Genomic DNA, 15,957 nt, shown 5'->3' on the forward strand with positions numbered 1-15,957 from the left:
TTCAATGAAATAATAATAATAAACTATGAAATGCTATCTCCTATTTCTTTCCCTGTAACTTCATGCAAGGAATACTAAGATTATAATGAAACCTAAATAATAATAAACAGGATTTTTTTAATCACAGGATTTTAAACACAAAACAGATTTTTTTAATCTTTATATAAATGTAATTTTAGTAATCACTGTTCCATTTAATTTCTTGGCTTATAAATTTTCCTAACAGTTTCAGATGTAAAAAATATGTTTTAGGAGTCGCTACTTAGTTTTAAAATTCTGAAAACAGATTTTCTTTTTCAAAAATTCAATTATCTTCTAATTATTCAGATTAAAAATTTGAATTACGTTTATTAATTGAATTATCTTCTTATGTTTCTGAAGGTTCTTATTAAACTAGTAAATACATAAATAATTATCAATACAAAAATGCTTTTTGTCATTTCTTCTTTTCTCCTCCACTTCCAACCGACAAACAGTTTCCTGTTGAGACAGGAATATTAGTATCCAAACACGGTATTGCACGTCACTGCCACATTCTACAGACCTAATATGACTCAGGTATAATTTCATAATCAGTTGCTGTACAGCGTTTTTTATTATGCTCGAGTCTTAAGTTATTGCAATCCAAATCAAAAATAATTTAATATTATAATTGTAGTGTAATAGTTTGATATAATATTATAAATATACTTTAATATTTTAATTAATATTTTTAATAGTGACATCTAGTATCAAACCGCCTATTTTGACAAGAAAAGACAATTCAAGATGTTTGGCTTCAAATGTCAAATGTGCCAAGCAAAACTGCCATCGAAAAGAGAAGTTTTCAATATTTTTTTTCCAAATATAAAAAAATGTATTACATTTCAATATTCGAGATACCTCTCACTGCTAAGGAAGTGCTGCGTTTCTTCTTTCAGAAAATTATTATTTTTAGATCATAAAGATCATTGATTATTGATCATTTTTAGATCATTGATTATTTTTAGATCATAAAATTGCAGTCTCTTGAAAAAAAAATTGCAAAAGCTTCAAAAGAACAAGGAAAATGCACCCAACTCTCGCTGTTGCTTCTCCCCCTTGGATTGAACCCCAATTAAAAGAGATTGGGGGAAGTGGGGTGCAGTAGCTCCTGAGGGTAAGGACCCCTGAGCATCGGAAGGCAGAAGTTTTTTGAGCCCGAGGCAGATTTTATCCCATATGAAGATGACACTCACACACTCGCTTTTTAACAAGGGGGCTCTTTCACACACCTCACAGATAGAACACAGTGAGAAGAACAACCATGTCCGAACCCGGGAGGCCCTGATCACGGAATGTAAAACATTTTTTAAAGAAGAGAGCTGAAATGACCGGGTAGTTCTCAAAATCAGCGGAAATGGTCTCTCCTCGAGTTTCTCCCATACTCTCAAATAAAGGTGAATTTATATTTTGCATGAATTTTTTTCCCTACATATTGAAACCAACATTTGGCACAGAACATTTTTGGCATTTGAAGTTGCGATCGCATACTTCATTTCATGTATGGAAGACATTTCGTTTTTGCGTTATCGTGTTTATGTTTCTAAAAGTAAACACCAACAGACAGTTAACCCTATTGGATTTGGCTCAGAATTTGAAAGGCTTCTACAATACAGCCTAATCTATGCGTTTTGTAGTTTTCGTATTTACTTGAATACTTCTTCCGTTCTGAATATTTTTTTTTCTTTTTTGTAAATTTATTAAACTGCTGATATTACTTATCATGAGCAGTTCTTTTCTTATTTGACAAACATAATAACTTGTACAGTTTCATATGAGTAGAATGTAAATCATTTTTTAAATCATCAATAAAATTTTTATTTACATTTCTTTTTACACATTAATGATCAAGTTAATAAATTATTACATAGCAAATTCATTTCTACACAGTGGACAGGTGAAATGGTTGCTTGTACGGAACCATTTGTACTGTAAAAAGAAAAATACAAAAGTTATTTATAAGAAATGATTTTCATAATCCAAAATATTTTTTCAGAGAATAAAGCTATGAAATTGCATAATTATTACTCAACAGCAATTAAGTGTTTAAAAAAAACTAAGCCTAGCTAATAAACTAAAAGAATTGTGACAAACGACCCATCAAAAGTTTGACATTAACAGAAATCAATGACTCCAAAATTATCCAAATAAATTGGCAATAATGACAAATATTTGATTACTTTTGTAATAGTTTCAAGATCAGGATTCATCAGTTCCATAGTGTAGATTCTGACATCAGGTTTTAGGGTTTTAGTAGTTACACAAATGTATTTTGATTTTCAAATATGAAGGATCTCATTTTATCATACATTAAAAACAGCATTTCAATACATTCAATTCAGGTATAAATAGATTGGGTAATTCTTATAAATAAGGTAATTGTAATGGAAAAATTTGTACGAGGAAGTAAATTTGAAGGAAAGTTCATGGTACTTTACTTCAAGACAAACAATTTAATTATATATCTACGAAATACTTTACATTTTACTTAATAGTTTTGATCTAAACTTTTACAATCTTCTATTTAAAGGAAAAAATCATTTGAATTTCATGTCACAGTTTTAATGTTTTGTAATAAATCAAATACAGTAAAGAATTTCCTCGCTTGCTGGAATAAGAAGATCCTACTTTAAAAACTTGGTATTATTTTATCTAACTTTTATTATCCTTTGGCATCCACTCATTTTTAATATAATGTCCCATTTGGAACTGAGGATGAAAAAAAAAATTGAGACAACACTTTACAAAATTGAACATTATACCAATGTGAGGCCATCAGATAGCTAATGATATTTAACATGTTCAGATATAAAGGACTGCAATATCGTAACATTTCCCAATTTTATAAGTATATAAACTGAACCACTTACCAATTTGGTTTTACATGACATATTTAAAACCATCAATCTAATCTTTTGATGCTTGTAACTTCTGCTGACAGGCTATAAAATTTAGTTCTTGATTTTTTTAAAAAAAATGGAAACCTACAAGCCAAGTTACAAGAATAGCATCAATGGTTAAAAGTATGGTAAGAAAAACTGAATTCACTGAGTGTCATCAATTTTAAAAGAATCTACATCAAAATGACAATAAATAGGCAGGGCCCGACTTAGCCTAATTGGGGCCCGGGGCAAATACTTCCTTGGGGCCCCCTCTGCTTCACTACTTCATAATGAAGAACTGTGCATAAAACTTCTCTATGGTATTTTCCGTAAGGAACGTAAAATAAACTTTCTATTCGATTTCGGGCCCCCCTCGGATGTGGAGGCCCGGGGCAACTGCCCCGTATGCCCCTGCCTTAGTCAGGCTCTTAGACAGGATTCGCATTTTTTACAAAAATGTCTTTATTTTCTATACTCTCAATTTCAGATGTCTTTTAGTACAGCCACAGTATAAAGTATCAAAACAGTATACAATATCAGTATTTACTACAGTATCAAAAAGAAGATAAAAAAATTTTCTTCTTAATTTCTTAGTACCACAAATCAAAGTATTAAAAATATTGGAGGAAATTGCAACACAAATAAAACAAAAGCCAAAGCTACATGAACTCAAAAAACAGGCAGAATGGAATTCCTTCTTGCGCTCATGACAGGACAACTTGGGCAACTTCAGCGTTGAGCTGTGTAATTGTAATCATGCATTCCTCAACTCCTTCAAGATTTCATTTCCAGATTGTTAAACCATCCAAAATGGAACCATTCTGAAAAATGAGATGCATAGAAATTGACTGTCTATTTTTACAAAGAAGTAATGTTGCTTCCCAGCATGATTAGTTCTATCACCAGAAAGACTGATTTACAAGCATCTGTACTGGAAGCTGTTCGGGTACCGAGCCAGTAACCCCAGAGTTTGGCGACCATTTGGCGTCAAAAAGGATAATGCTGGAAATTTCGAGAATTTTAACGATCCATCCAATAGGAACTGAGATACATCTTATTGGCCCAGAAAGTTCTAATCCCGCTTCCCGGGAACTATAAAAGGACGGTAGTCTCAAGCTGCAATGAAGCAGATCGACATTATAGTCGCAGGCAAGTAACGAGTCTTCGAGAGGATAGCGGAGCAACGGTGGAGTGCCAGCGTTGTGTGGAGTCCAAACTATTGCTGAACTGAGCTGTGTGCCGAGTCCTGTTGTCTACTTTGGTAGCAGTATCAAGTTGTGTGTGGAGTAGCCAGTTGTGTTGCAGTGAGTCAGCAGTAGGATACAGCTAAAACGAAGACTCAGTGGAGAATTTCAGACGTTTGGATAGACCGTAAAGCGAAGCTTCGAGGATCCCCCTCTCCTGCTGGATTCTGTCTGACCGCTTTATGTGCTGTGGTCGTTGTTATTATCGAATTACTACTTGTGGGCTGCTGTAGTAGTATAGAAAAGATGGCTCACAGATAAAAAGCAAAACTATTCATTTCATTAGAAAATTAGTAACGTTATAATTATAATAAGTTATCTAGATACTAAAGGACAGAAAGGTGTAAAAATATTACCTAAACACAGGAAAACAGGGTGATGGTTGCAATGTCTGAATCTCGGAGACAAAAGAAAAAAAGTATTGCATTGATACGACAATATACCTCCGCCTACGAGAGACCGACTCCATTCCTCAGTATAGAGATGATGACTCACAGATTAGAAGTGTGTTTCTCGAAAGCGAAACTATTCAGTTCATTTATACATAATATTCATTCATTCATTCATACTATTCATATCATTTATACATTTATAAAATCAATAACGTTATAGCTATAAAGATCTATCTAGATACTAAGTGATAGAAAGAAGTACTAATATTACCTAAGCGCTGGAAAACATGATGATAATTAAAGCGATGCATGTGTCTTGCGCTTCCATGTGGACCCAGGAGGTGACAAGACTCCCACTCGTTTTTTATTATACAGAGTGTTCACCTAATTCGACATTAGCATCGTCTTGAGATTTCAATACGTTGCAAATGTAGAATTAAGTCCTACTCTCTGTGAAAACTAAACTCCGCACACGATGGAACTCATTAGACTGATAATTGTTGAACGATTTTTATTGTCTATATAAGAAAGATAATAAGGATATGAAGACAAATTAATTATTTTCATTTCATTCGAAAAACAGTATAAACAATTAATGCAATATTAAGTAAGACAAAAGCAACAACTTGAATCATATATATGTACATGCAAAATTGCATCAAAATTGATTACATTAAAAAATAAAATGTTCTTGGTATTTATTAATAATATCTCAAGGAAGATCTTCTTATATTGGTTCGCATTTGCGTTACAGACTGAGGAAAACCATGAAAAAACAGTCCAACCAGTCGATCTGAGTAAACATTTGATTCACTTACAAAGCATGGGAAATAAAATTAAACTAAGAGACCATTTTCCCCTTAACAGAAGGTAGCCATTGAATGCTTAGTAGTTTTCCAAAAAGATTTTTTCTGAAGAACATAAAAAATAAACGAAAATTATACTATCATTATTCTTCAAGCAAGGAATAGTGACCAGAGCATTTTCCGGTCACACTATCCTCATTCAAAAATATTTTATCATAAAACGGAGATAAAGAAATTTTGTTTGACATGTTTGTAGAAAGAATGTGCAATTTTGACTGCATAGAATATTGCTCGTGCAGATGTATCGTTTCATTAAATAAAGATGTTTTAAAATTTTCATGTGTTATGTTTCTGAAGCAACTCTGTTTTACACATTCTGCCTTTTTCGTTTCAGAATTTTCACATTTGTAGCTGTTCATTTTTCATTGTAAACCGATAAATGCTGAAATAGGTTTAGATTTCCTTTCGTTTTTTAAAAACCCTAATTTTGGTTCTCCGAATTAAAAAATTCATTTGAAGATGGATAGTTGCTTAGATCCATGATATCAAAAAATTCGTTTTTAAAATCTTTGTAAACTTTATTCGTAAATATTTGCATGAATAGAGAATCAGTATCTGTGTATAAGAGTTTGCAATTTTCTTTATAATATTTTTTAAACTTAGAGTAGCATAAAGTAATCATGTGTCATTTGGCTAGCTCAAGCATGCAAAATCCTACATAAATTGGTTTGTCGAGAACTAGATTAATTCTTTACATTTTAAAGACAGTGAAGTCTTCATTTATGCTCTCAAAGTATTCAAGTAAAGGATTTGCTAAATGCTTTCTATATTCAGCGGGTGTAAGAGCAGTCTTTAAGTAAATTCTTTTTCTAACGTTTTGGCATGTTTTGCTGAAAAAGGCATTATTCATTTTTTTAAAGATTTTTCGAACTCGCTTTTCACTTGTTGGCGTTTTTCATTATTAAAATTTATATAGCTTCGCAACCAGTCTGATTGTGAAAAATCCAAGATCCGATACATTTTTTCCCATGCTTTAAATAGTATTTTAAGTTCCTGTAGTGTAAAATGTAGTGCTTCTTTGGACAGCTTTTAACTTTACTTTTTATTTGGTTATATGATATTATGCGTTTAGCAAATAAACAGAAGTAAGCGTTTTGCAGTAAATTGTCAGGATGAGTATCTTTAAAAAATTCAATGCTTATGCATATTAAACGACGAAAAGGCAGGTTTCGCTCTAATAAGAGTAAGAAAATGTTTTCTCGAGTTTCATTATACAAGTTGTAAGGATCAGAGTGTATTGGAGAGTGTCGGTAAGCTGAAATATAACCTCTAAAACTTGATTCTATTCGATTAAACGACATTTTAAGAAGATGAATGTAGGGGAAAATTGTCAACTTAGTTTAATTTTTTTACAAAATTTTCATTTAACTCGTGAATGTCAATTTTTCTTTATATGTTCTGCGAACACATTTATTGCCTTTTTTAAAGCTCCCAACTGATCATGTTGAATCTGTTCTTTGTTTCATCTCCAACATTCTTTTGGAAAGCAAGGTAATAGGATTTTCTGTATTCCTTGGTGTTGCTGTCAATCCCTTTCCCTAGGTGAGCGCTTATTGGGGTATGAGCTTTTTCTCTTCTGTCGGATCAGAAAAATTATACTCGAAATTCTTTGCTTTTTTAGTGGACTCCTCTGCTTTCTCATCATTTGATTTTCTTTTAGCTATCAGAAAAGGGATAATATTTTGAAATTAAATCTAAAGATACAAAATCTAAAATGATTTTACATTTTAATGATTTACATGATTTTACATCGATTACAGTGAGTAAGAATCTAAACCCATTATTGTGCTTTGCTTAAATGTTGCAAGTCCACCAGATCACATTGCCATAAACCATTTATACCATATGAAAGTGTAGCTCTTCGAGAAAATTTATAACAATCCCCCCCCCCCTTGTGAAGTGTGTATGGATCTTTCGATAAAAACCAGTGTTTCGCCTTCTGATAAGGTACTTTGGCAATTTTGGATAGTTTCCAAACTTGTTGCATTGAAATTTGTTTTCTATATTTTGGGATTGTTGAAAACTGTAAATACTGGTGGCCTTTGTTTTACATGACTAATTTTTTTTCTCTGAAGAAACAAATACATATAAGTTGTGGATTGTTTGGATTCTTTTATCATGGTCATAAGAAAGTAAAAGCCTGAAATATAGTTTTCAGAAAAATGCCAATGCAGAGAGATGATTCAATTGTATTTCAACACTTTTTATGTACATGAAAATATAATATTTACAAGAAATTAAATAATCCTATAAAATTTAATAGATTGAAATTACTCTATTAGAGCAATAGAAGTATACCCTAGAAGAATAATTAATAAAAATAGTTCCTTTATAAATGAAATTATTTACATATAAATTAGGATTTATTTTAAAGTGAAATATTTGTAAAGAATAAATTACTATTGAAAAAACTTACCTTAGAAATAAAATATGAACTCCAAACTGTACTTGCCACACAGGAGATTTCATTAACATCAAAGAATGAGGAATAAAATTCTGAGGATAAAATTTCAAAACATATTGTGTTTTCATAATCCTGACATTTGATTAGAAGCTTGTCTACAGGAATAAACTCTAAAGCTTCCAGGGATTTAGACATCACCATTTCAGTAACTTCTGGTAAAGACAACAAAATTGAAATATTCTGCATGAGAGAAAAAAAAGTATTTATTTTTAAAGAAATTTTAAAATCTTATTTCATTAAAAACACCTTATTCATAACCAGATGAGAAGAAATAATATAAAAAATTTCAAATCATATTTTTTCTCCATAAATCTGATTGACAATTGCCCCTGTTAAAGATATGGTCATTTATGCATTTCTTTCCAACACAAATATGAATAAAATGTAAGGAAATATTATGCAGATATTAAGATGCCTTTTGCAATAATCTAATCATTTTCAAAACGTTTCAAAGTAGTGCAATTAAGATACCTAAATAGTATAAAAAGTCTTTAAAACAAATTTTAAAAATCATTTATTCAAAAAAAAATAAAAAAATACTGGAAATGATCATAATAAAGCATTTGTACTATAAAATTAATTCATGGAATACCCAAGACTTGTGGAAGTCAATTTCCTTGAATATATTTGTACTAATAAACCATTATATCCAAAATTGCCCAATTATTTGTCTTTGGTTTAGATTTTATAAATATGCATACATATTCTTTTTCTTTTTTCTATTACAGCAATTTATGATTTTATTTATTTAACAACTTTAAATTTATTTATATAACATATTATCAAAATATATATTGTAATATTTTGATTGTACCTGCAGTAGATGTTTAATATTTTGTCACCTTTATATTAGGGCCAAATTATCAAATAGAAGGGACTCTCAGGCAGCCCCATCCCAATATTAGAGGACTCTAAAATTTTGATATATTACTGACAATCTACATATATTAATTAAATGTTTTCATTTAATTTTCAAAGGCCTTATTCACCATCTGATACAAATTAAGATGAAATATCATTTACATAATAGAGCACTATTTTAATATTCTTAGTTATTTTTTTACAAGTTATATATTATGTTATTTAAAAACTCTAAAAAAATATGTTACTTCACAATTTTTTAAAGCCCAATTCTATAACTAAATAGCATTTAGAAAGTGTTCAAAAGCTCTTTAAAAAACTTTTGTTTTAAAAAAAATTGAACCTTGGTGAAATACAAAAACTTATTCCCTTGAAAGGAACCTGTAACTAAATGTTTTGTAGCGTTATCGGGCATTCAATGCATAAAACTACTTATATAAGAAATAAAAATAATCTGATGTAGAACATTATAGAGATGAAAATGGGGCCTCTAATACTTGCACTGGTTAAATGCTAAATCTGTAACAGCATTAAATGCAAGATCTAAGGTTGGTCCTGGTTTGCCCCATGACGACCTGCCTACCCAAAGGAATGTAAGACCTTGAAGATTTAAGAATGGACATTTACATTATACACATCATATATTTAGTCCTTGATTTGCCATGTACAATAATAATAATAATAATAACTTAACAAAAGTTTAATTGCCAGCCATATTTAAATAATGGTACAAGTTTAAATCTCAAATATAGGTTAATGATATTCTTGCAAGCAGACAAGACATTCAAAGATATATGGCTTCACATTAGTCTCGTATGAAAATATGTAGGGTAATCCAAAAACTGTTGGTTAATTTTGTCTAAAATGATGAGCCTCTTTTTTTATTATAATCTATATAATTTTATTTAATTGTGGCTCAAAAACTTGAATAACAGATTTATCATGTTGCAATTTTCATAGATGTCATTTCAAATATAAACAGATAAGTCCTAGAAAAATATATTTAATTATTCAAAACAATCTCTTTTTAAGTTAAGAGATTCTACTGCAAACATTTCATGCCACAACCTGTTTATTTATACAACAGAAAAATAAAAAATATAGATTTCTGCATTAGAAAAATAAATAAAAATTTCATACCTGAAAGATGAAATCACATCTGAAACAGCATCAAATAAGCTAGTATGCTTGTTTATGTCTTATGAGATATTGGTTCTGGATTCCAATTACAACCAATGTCAGGCTGATTAACTTGAATCATTTTCAGTAACTCTCGTCTTGGCATGGCATTTCTAAAATAATGACGAGGAAGAATCATATATTACAGAAAATAGGTAAAAAATATTCAGCAGTAAAATAACTTTAATAACAAATTTAATAAAATGTCTTTAAATTTAATCAATCAATTAATTAAATTTTAAAAATAATTAAATCTTAAAAATATTAAATCATTGAAGAATGCAAGTATCATCACTGAAAAATACGAGTGTAGAAATTTTCAGCCCTTTTCCTATAGTTCTAAATGCTCTGTGGTGTTTTTACACTGAAATTCAGAGATCAAATAATATTTCAACAATTAGGATCTATTCAATAAAAATAATGGTTTTGAAATAGCAGCTCCAAGATATCAATACATTTTCAAAACTCCAAAGACAACTGATTTTTAGTTATGTTGTTAGCCTAGTTTTTCAATGATGCATTCATTATCTTCAATAGACTAATAGAAATTCGAAAACATGCATCAGCCGTAATAATAAAGTGATTACTAGGCATAACTGGTCAAAACGTAATGACGAGGACAGGAACAATTATGATTTTTTTAAAATATGTTGTTCGGTGAAAGATATTATGGAAACTTTCAAGCTACATTCTGGTAGAATTTAAAAAAAAATAATTACAAATCATTATTACAATAGCAGATCAAAATCAGATGGCTGTTCAAAAGGGATAATTTACTAAATTATTCACCTCTAACTGAAAATGCCATTTTGACTAACCAAAAAATATGGCCAAAGTAGGTAAAAGGTTTTAATAATTATTTAAATAAAGAAACTGAAACAGTAGATTCAAGTTCGATCAAGAGGTCAAATGACTCTTTACAATGTGGAGATATAGTGGGATTGACTTATTTGCTTTGTGAATTAATCTGTATTATAAAGTTCTAGTATCAATGTCAGAATCTAATGCCTACTTCATTAAGGACTTAGTTCTAATCTGAATGATACATCGATAATTGAAAAATACATAATATACATTTTATTGTTTTATTGTAAACAAAAAACAGGGGCTGAAATTATGCAATGTAAAAATAGTGACTAATAAATGAAATTTGGCATGTATATACATATAAAAAATAATTTCTTAAAAAAGTGAAATTGGAACTAAATTTTTAATGTAGAATAAGTCATAAATCATTGTTAATAGTCTGATCTATAAATCGGTCTAAATTTTAAATAATTTTCAGAGTAAGAATTTTGAATTTCCTATTTATTAAAGAAAAGTTATTAATTCTGGAAACCATAGCTAGCCTTTTTTATAAAATGTCCATTTATATAGAAAATGTTCGCAGACTCCGAATTTTTTCTTTCAGATAGATAAAATAAAGATTCAAAACAGCAGTTTCATTCATCAATTAGTGTTGATATTTAATGATTTTTCTGGAAAAAAAAACAATAACCAGGGCATTTTATACCTTCTATGTCCTTCTTTAATAAACTGACTTCCAAAACATTGTGGAATTCCATTATTTATGTTTGAATGGTTAGAAACACACAAAACTAAATCACTGGTCTTACAGTGCATATTAACCAAATTATGCTCAAATTGGCTTTGACATCAAATCAAATCCTAAAGTGAGCCTGCTACTGTTTTCTTTGATTTTGTCACATGAAGAAAAAAATAATGATTACTTCCCTTACATTATCCAATCTCATTTTTTTCTACATTTTTCACTAGTTTTGCACACTATATTACAGAAAAAAAAATTGAACCCTTATATAAACTAGTTTTAAAAAATGAAATATGGCACCCTTGTAGACTGTTTACTATAAAAGTAGTTATTATTGTAGATATACACATGAAAAAATTGAATTTTTCAACTATTTAAGTTTCTCCAAATTTAACTCTTTATAGCATCTTACTATTTTGGAATATAAGCAAAGGGAAAAAAGCTAAATTTAAACAGATGAAATAGAGTACAAGAAAATAATTTCAAATAGAAAACTAATTAAAATACATAAGCCTATAACAAACCTGAAGTGTACTTTTAAGTAATTCAGTAAAATAATCCCAAATGGTTGGACTTATTACACAGTATCTGTACTATATTTCACAGGAGAGAACATGTATCATTTGTAATCAATATGTATTCTCGAAATGACCACAGTCATTGAATTCGAACCTAAGAAAATTATTTTAGAGATAAGATATAATAGTTTCAGTATTTTAATTAAAAATATTTGCTAAATATAATCATTAACCTAATAATTTTAGAAAAAACCTGCATAGTTTTCAATCAAAATAAAATGTGTTATATAATAAATGTGTTACAAAAAAGTTCACATTTAATCTTGTATTTTAATTCAAAAATCTATTATATTGAAATAAATAATGAAATGAAATGAAAAGGGAAAAAGAATTGAAAAAATATATTTTACTTTAACAATAAATTTCTCCATATATATACTGACTGTCATTTAAAATAAATTTTTTGTTTTAAATTTTTAATTTTGACTCAAATACATTTTCACGTAACAATAATATGATAAAAACTTCAACACATGAAATAGTGTTCTCAAACTATTTTTCTCTTTTTATGCTCCTTTACTTAACATCTTTATTTTTGCAATCTAAAATAACTTAGTTTAACCATTTTGTAATCTTAATAGCATGTCTCTCTAGATATTCTTCCACTTGCGAAAGTTTTAATAAAAAAATATGGCTTAGGTTATCTTAATCAGTACATGTAAAAATTAATTCAAATAAGAAACTTAGATAAATTTCTTTTAAATTATGTTAAAAACACTAAAATTAAGAAAACTGTTAAGTAAATATTTCATTCCTTTAAAAAAAAAAAAAAAAAAAAAAATGAAAAATAGGTAGAGAAATTATTGCAGTATGTACAGTTATTTCCCCAACTATTAACCATAAACTTTAATTCAATATTATATTAAATCCTCATTTGGATGCTCTTAAATACAGATTCAGTTAGATATGAAATCCAAAGCTTACGAGTTTCTAAACTTCATGCTATGGAATATTTCTATTGATGTGTCTTTCCAATATTTTTAGTACAACTCAGATCTGAACTGACATAATAAAAAATTTAATCAAAGAATTTGCTTTAGGAAAGTTTTATTTAACTCTCCATAATTAATTGTTCATTGTTTTTATGAAATATCTTACCCTTCTATAAGTGTTTTATATTTAGCAATCATTTGCATATATATTTAAAATGGACCAAAATTGTTTTTTTTATTTATTCATTAAAAATATTGTTTTTTCAGTATCAAAACGTGGAACCTTTTCATACCCCTTTAAAAATTTAAATAAGTTTCCTTTTAATTTACTGCATATATCAAGTTTTCCATTTTTAATTATTCCAAAAATTTCTTTTCAAGAAAATGTTCTATTAGGATGAAATAAATTCCTTTGATTCACTTAATCACATAAAATTGACATTTCTATTTAATTGCCCTATGATAATGATGCATAAATGCTAGACTCTTTTTGGTTCAGTATAGTTTAAATTCAATACTATTGCCTAGTCAGCATCACCAGTTTTATTTGCCCCATAGTATAAAAAGCTTTATTTTTAGATTATATATTGAAAGATGGATGATCAGAAATCATTCTAAGATGAGATTCTGATTTTAGATTACACATTTATTTAAAGTTAACTCAAGTTATTTATGTGCCATCGGATTACTCTCTACTTCTGTTAACCTTCAAATATAATGTTTTAGTAGACAGAATATCTAACAGATAATTATTTTTTATTAATTTTTTATATTACATTAAGGTTATTTATCTAGATGAAATGATGCAGCTCATAATTTTCAACGCAATATCAATTTAAATTATCTTTTTATTATAAAGAGAGAACAGAAATTCTGTGAATAAATTATTAAAGGATATAAGAAACACAAGAACAAGAAAAAGAAAACATAGCTAGATATGTATAAGCTAGGTGTTCTTATTTAATTATATTATAGATGCCTAGCATTTGAAGTTCAACTATGCACAGTATTTACCAATTCTAAAATAGGATATCCAGCAATACTGGATGAAAGCGGCTTCATAATGTGACCTATTTTCAAATATGAACATTTCCACAAAGAGGTATATATAACTGAAGAATTTTAAGCAGATATGTATGCATTGACCATGTATAAGGTGCTAAATAACAGGGTCTCACCAGTTGCAGTTCTTATTAATTTGACAGTATTTCCACAGTGTTTCTGGCTCAATGTTGCACTTTCTACTTTACCTAACAGCTTTTACACTAAATCCTGAATCACTTTTGTAAGTTTAATCCTCAATTACCTTGATATAACCTTGTCCAGACTGTTTCAAGTAGCATTCCAGAAAATTTTAACGATGAATATATATTTATTTGGCCCTAGCCATTGCCTTTTGGAAATTTATTGTTTGCACAATGGCAATTGCTTCATTCAATATTTGACTATTCATTTTTTCTGTGATAATATTTATCCAAACTGAATTTGCAATATTATGCCGATTTCAGCGCTTTGATTTCATAGGAAATTCAAAGGCCCGCACAACTCCAAAGTCAAAGTTACAGTGATAACAGAGTTTCAACAGCAAGGAAAATTGTTTTAAGGTTGAAGTTAATTTGAAATATATGTAGGGATGACGAATATTTTCAGAGCAGTTATAACGTAACCAATATCAAAAAGTCACAAATACAAGTGATCAATACTTTTCAAAGAAGGGTGTGATTCAAATCCTTCATACGATCTTACTGATGATATTTCGATTACAGGTTTTGGATGACGATAGAAAGTAACAATCGATACGATATCACTGAAATTTGCCGGAGCGGTGACTTCATTGGAATGTAGCAATCGATACGATCTGTCCAATGGAAGCTCTCGAAAGAAATCTATGATTGGATTGAAAAGTGAACGGACCGGTTATTGGAATTATCGTATCGTATCATTGAATTGCATATCACTGAAATTGATCGGAGCGGTGATTTCACCGGAAAGTGCGAAGCTTCACTGGAAAGTGCGAAGTCACCGCTCCACTTTACGGGAGTGACCGATTTCGTATTTAATGATGCACTATTCCATACAGATCATTTTTAATTGCTCGTGACATGATTGACTTTGATTACATGTACTCTGTTTACTGCTGGCGCCATCTATTGGTAGAATATAGGACTAAAGTAAACATTTTAAAGAAATGACATATATTTTTAACTCACCTTCCAGAAAATGGTTCACTCTAATAAATAAATTAAATAAATAGTTTTGAGAAAAAAAAATTTAAGAAGTAAGCTGAAACGGATAAATTAATTCAATCACACTTTAATTAAATTAGTAAATTAAGTATTAATTACAATTAATAAATTTTATATTTAATATTAAGTAATAAATTTTATATTTAATATTAAGTAATAATTTTTAATTAATAATATGATTTAAATATCAGATATTTGGAACGCATATTTAAAAATAACAATAGCAATATTATTTGTTATTCAAAAAATCGTGGATTATGCATCTCTAAATATATGAAGTTAATTGAATATATATTTGCTCTACCTTTTGAAAAGCGCCATTCTATTGAAATATTTAGTATTACTTTTAAATACCATTTGCAATTTTATGTGGATGAGTTGATAAAATAATTATGATCAGAGCGCTATATGAAAGATTCGGAGTAACATGGAGATGCATAATCCACGATTTTTTGAATAACAAATAATTTTGCTATTGTTATTTTTAAATATTTGTTCCAAACATCTGTTATTTCAATCATATTATTAATTAAAAATTATCACTTAGTATTAAATATAAATTTTTTTATTCTAATTAATAATTAATTTTCTAATTTAAGTAACGTGTGATTGAATTAGTTTATCTATTTCAGCTTACTTCTTAAATTTGATTTTTTTTCAAAACTATTTATTTAATTTCTTGATTGGAGTAAACTATTTTCTGAAAAATTTCAATCAAATATATATGTAATTTCTTTAAAATG

At 28.8% G+C, this 15,957-nt stretch overlaps 1 protein-coding gene and 1 long non-coding RNA gene across 9 annotated transcripts in view; one reads left to right on the top strand and one right to left on the bottom strand.

Moving 5' to 3' along the window:
* The window catches only part of LOC129957626 (fibroin heavy chain-like), a 77,580-nt gene that overhangs the window by 15,510 nt on the left and 46,113 nt on the right, over positions 1 to 15,957 (top strand). The gene's annotated exons all lie outside the window — the stretch shown is intronic.
* LOC129957628 (uncharacterized) lies at positions 1,815 to 14,500 on the bottom strand. Its single transcript, XR_008782797.1, has 4 exons — positions 14,147 to 14,500; positions 9,871 to 10,022; positions 7,822 to 8,049; positions 1,815 to 1,950 (listed from the first exon to the last, which is right to left on the bottom strand). It is a non-coding gene; the product is annotated as an uncharacterized LOC129957628 (long non-coding RNA).

The sequence above is a fragment of the Argiope bruennichi genome, chromosome 11, assembly GCF_947563725.1.
Source record: "Argiope bruennichi chromosome 11, qqArgBrue1.1, whole genome shotgun sequence".
NCBI lineage: Eukaryota > Metazoa > Arthropoda > Arachnida > Araneae > Araneidae > Argiope > Argiope bruennichi.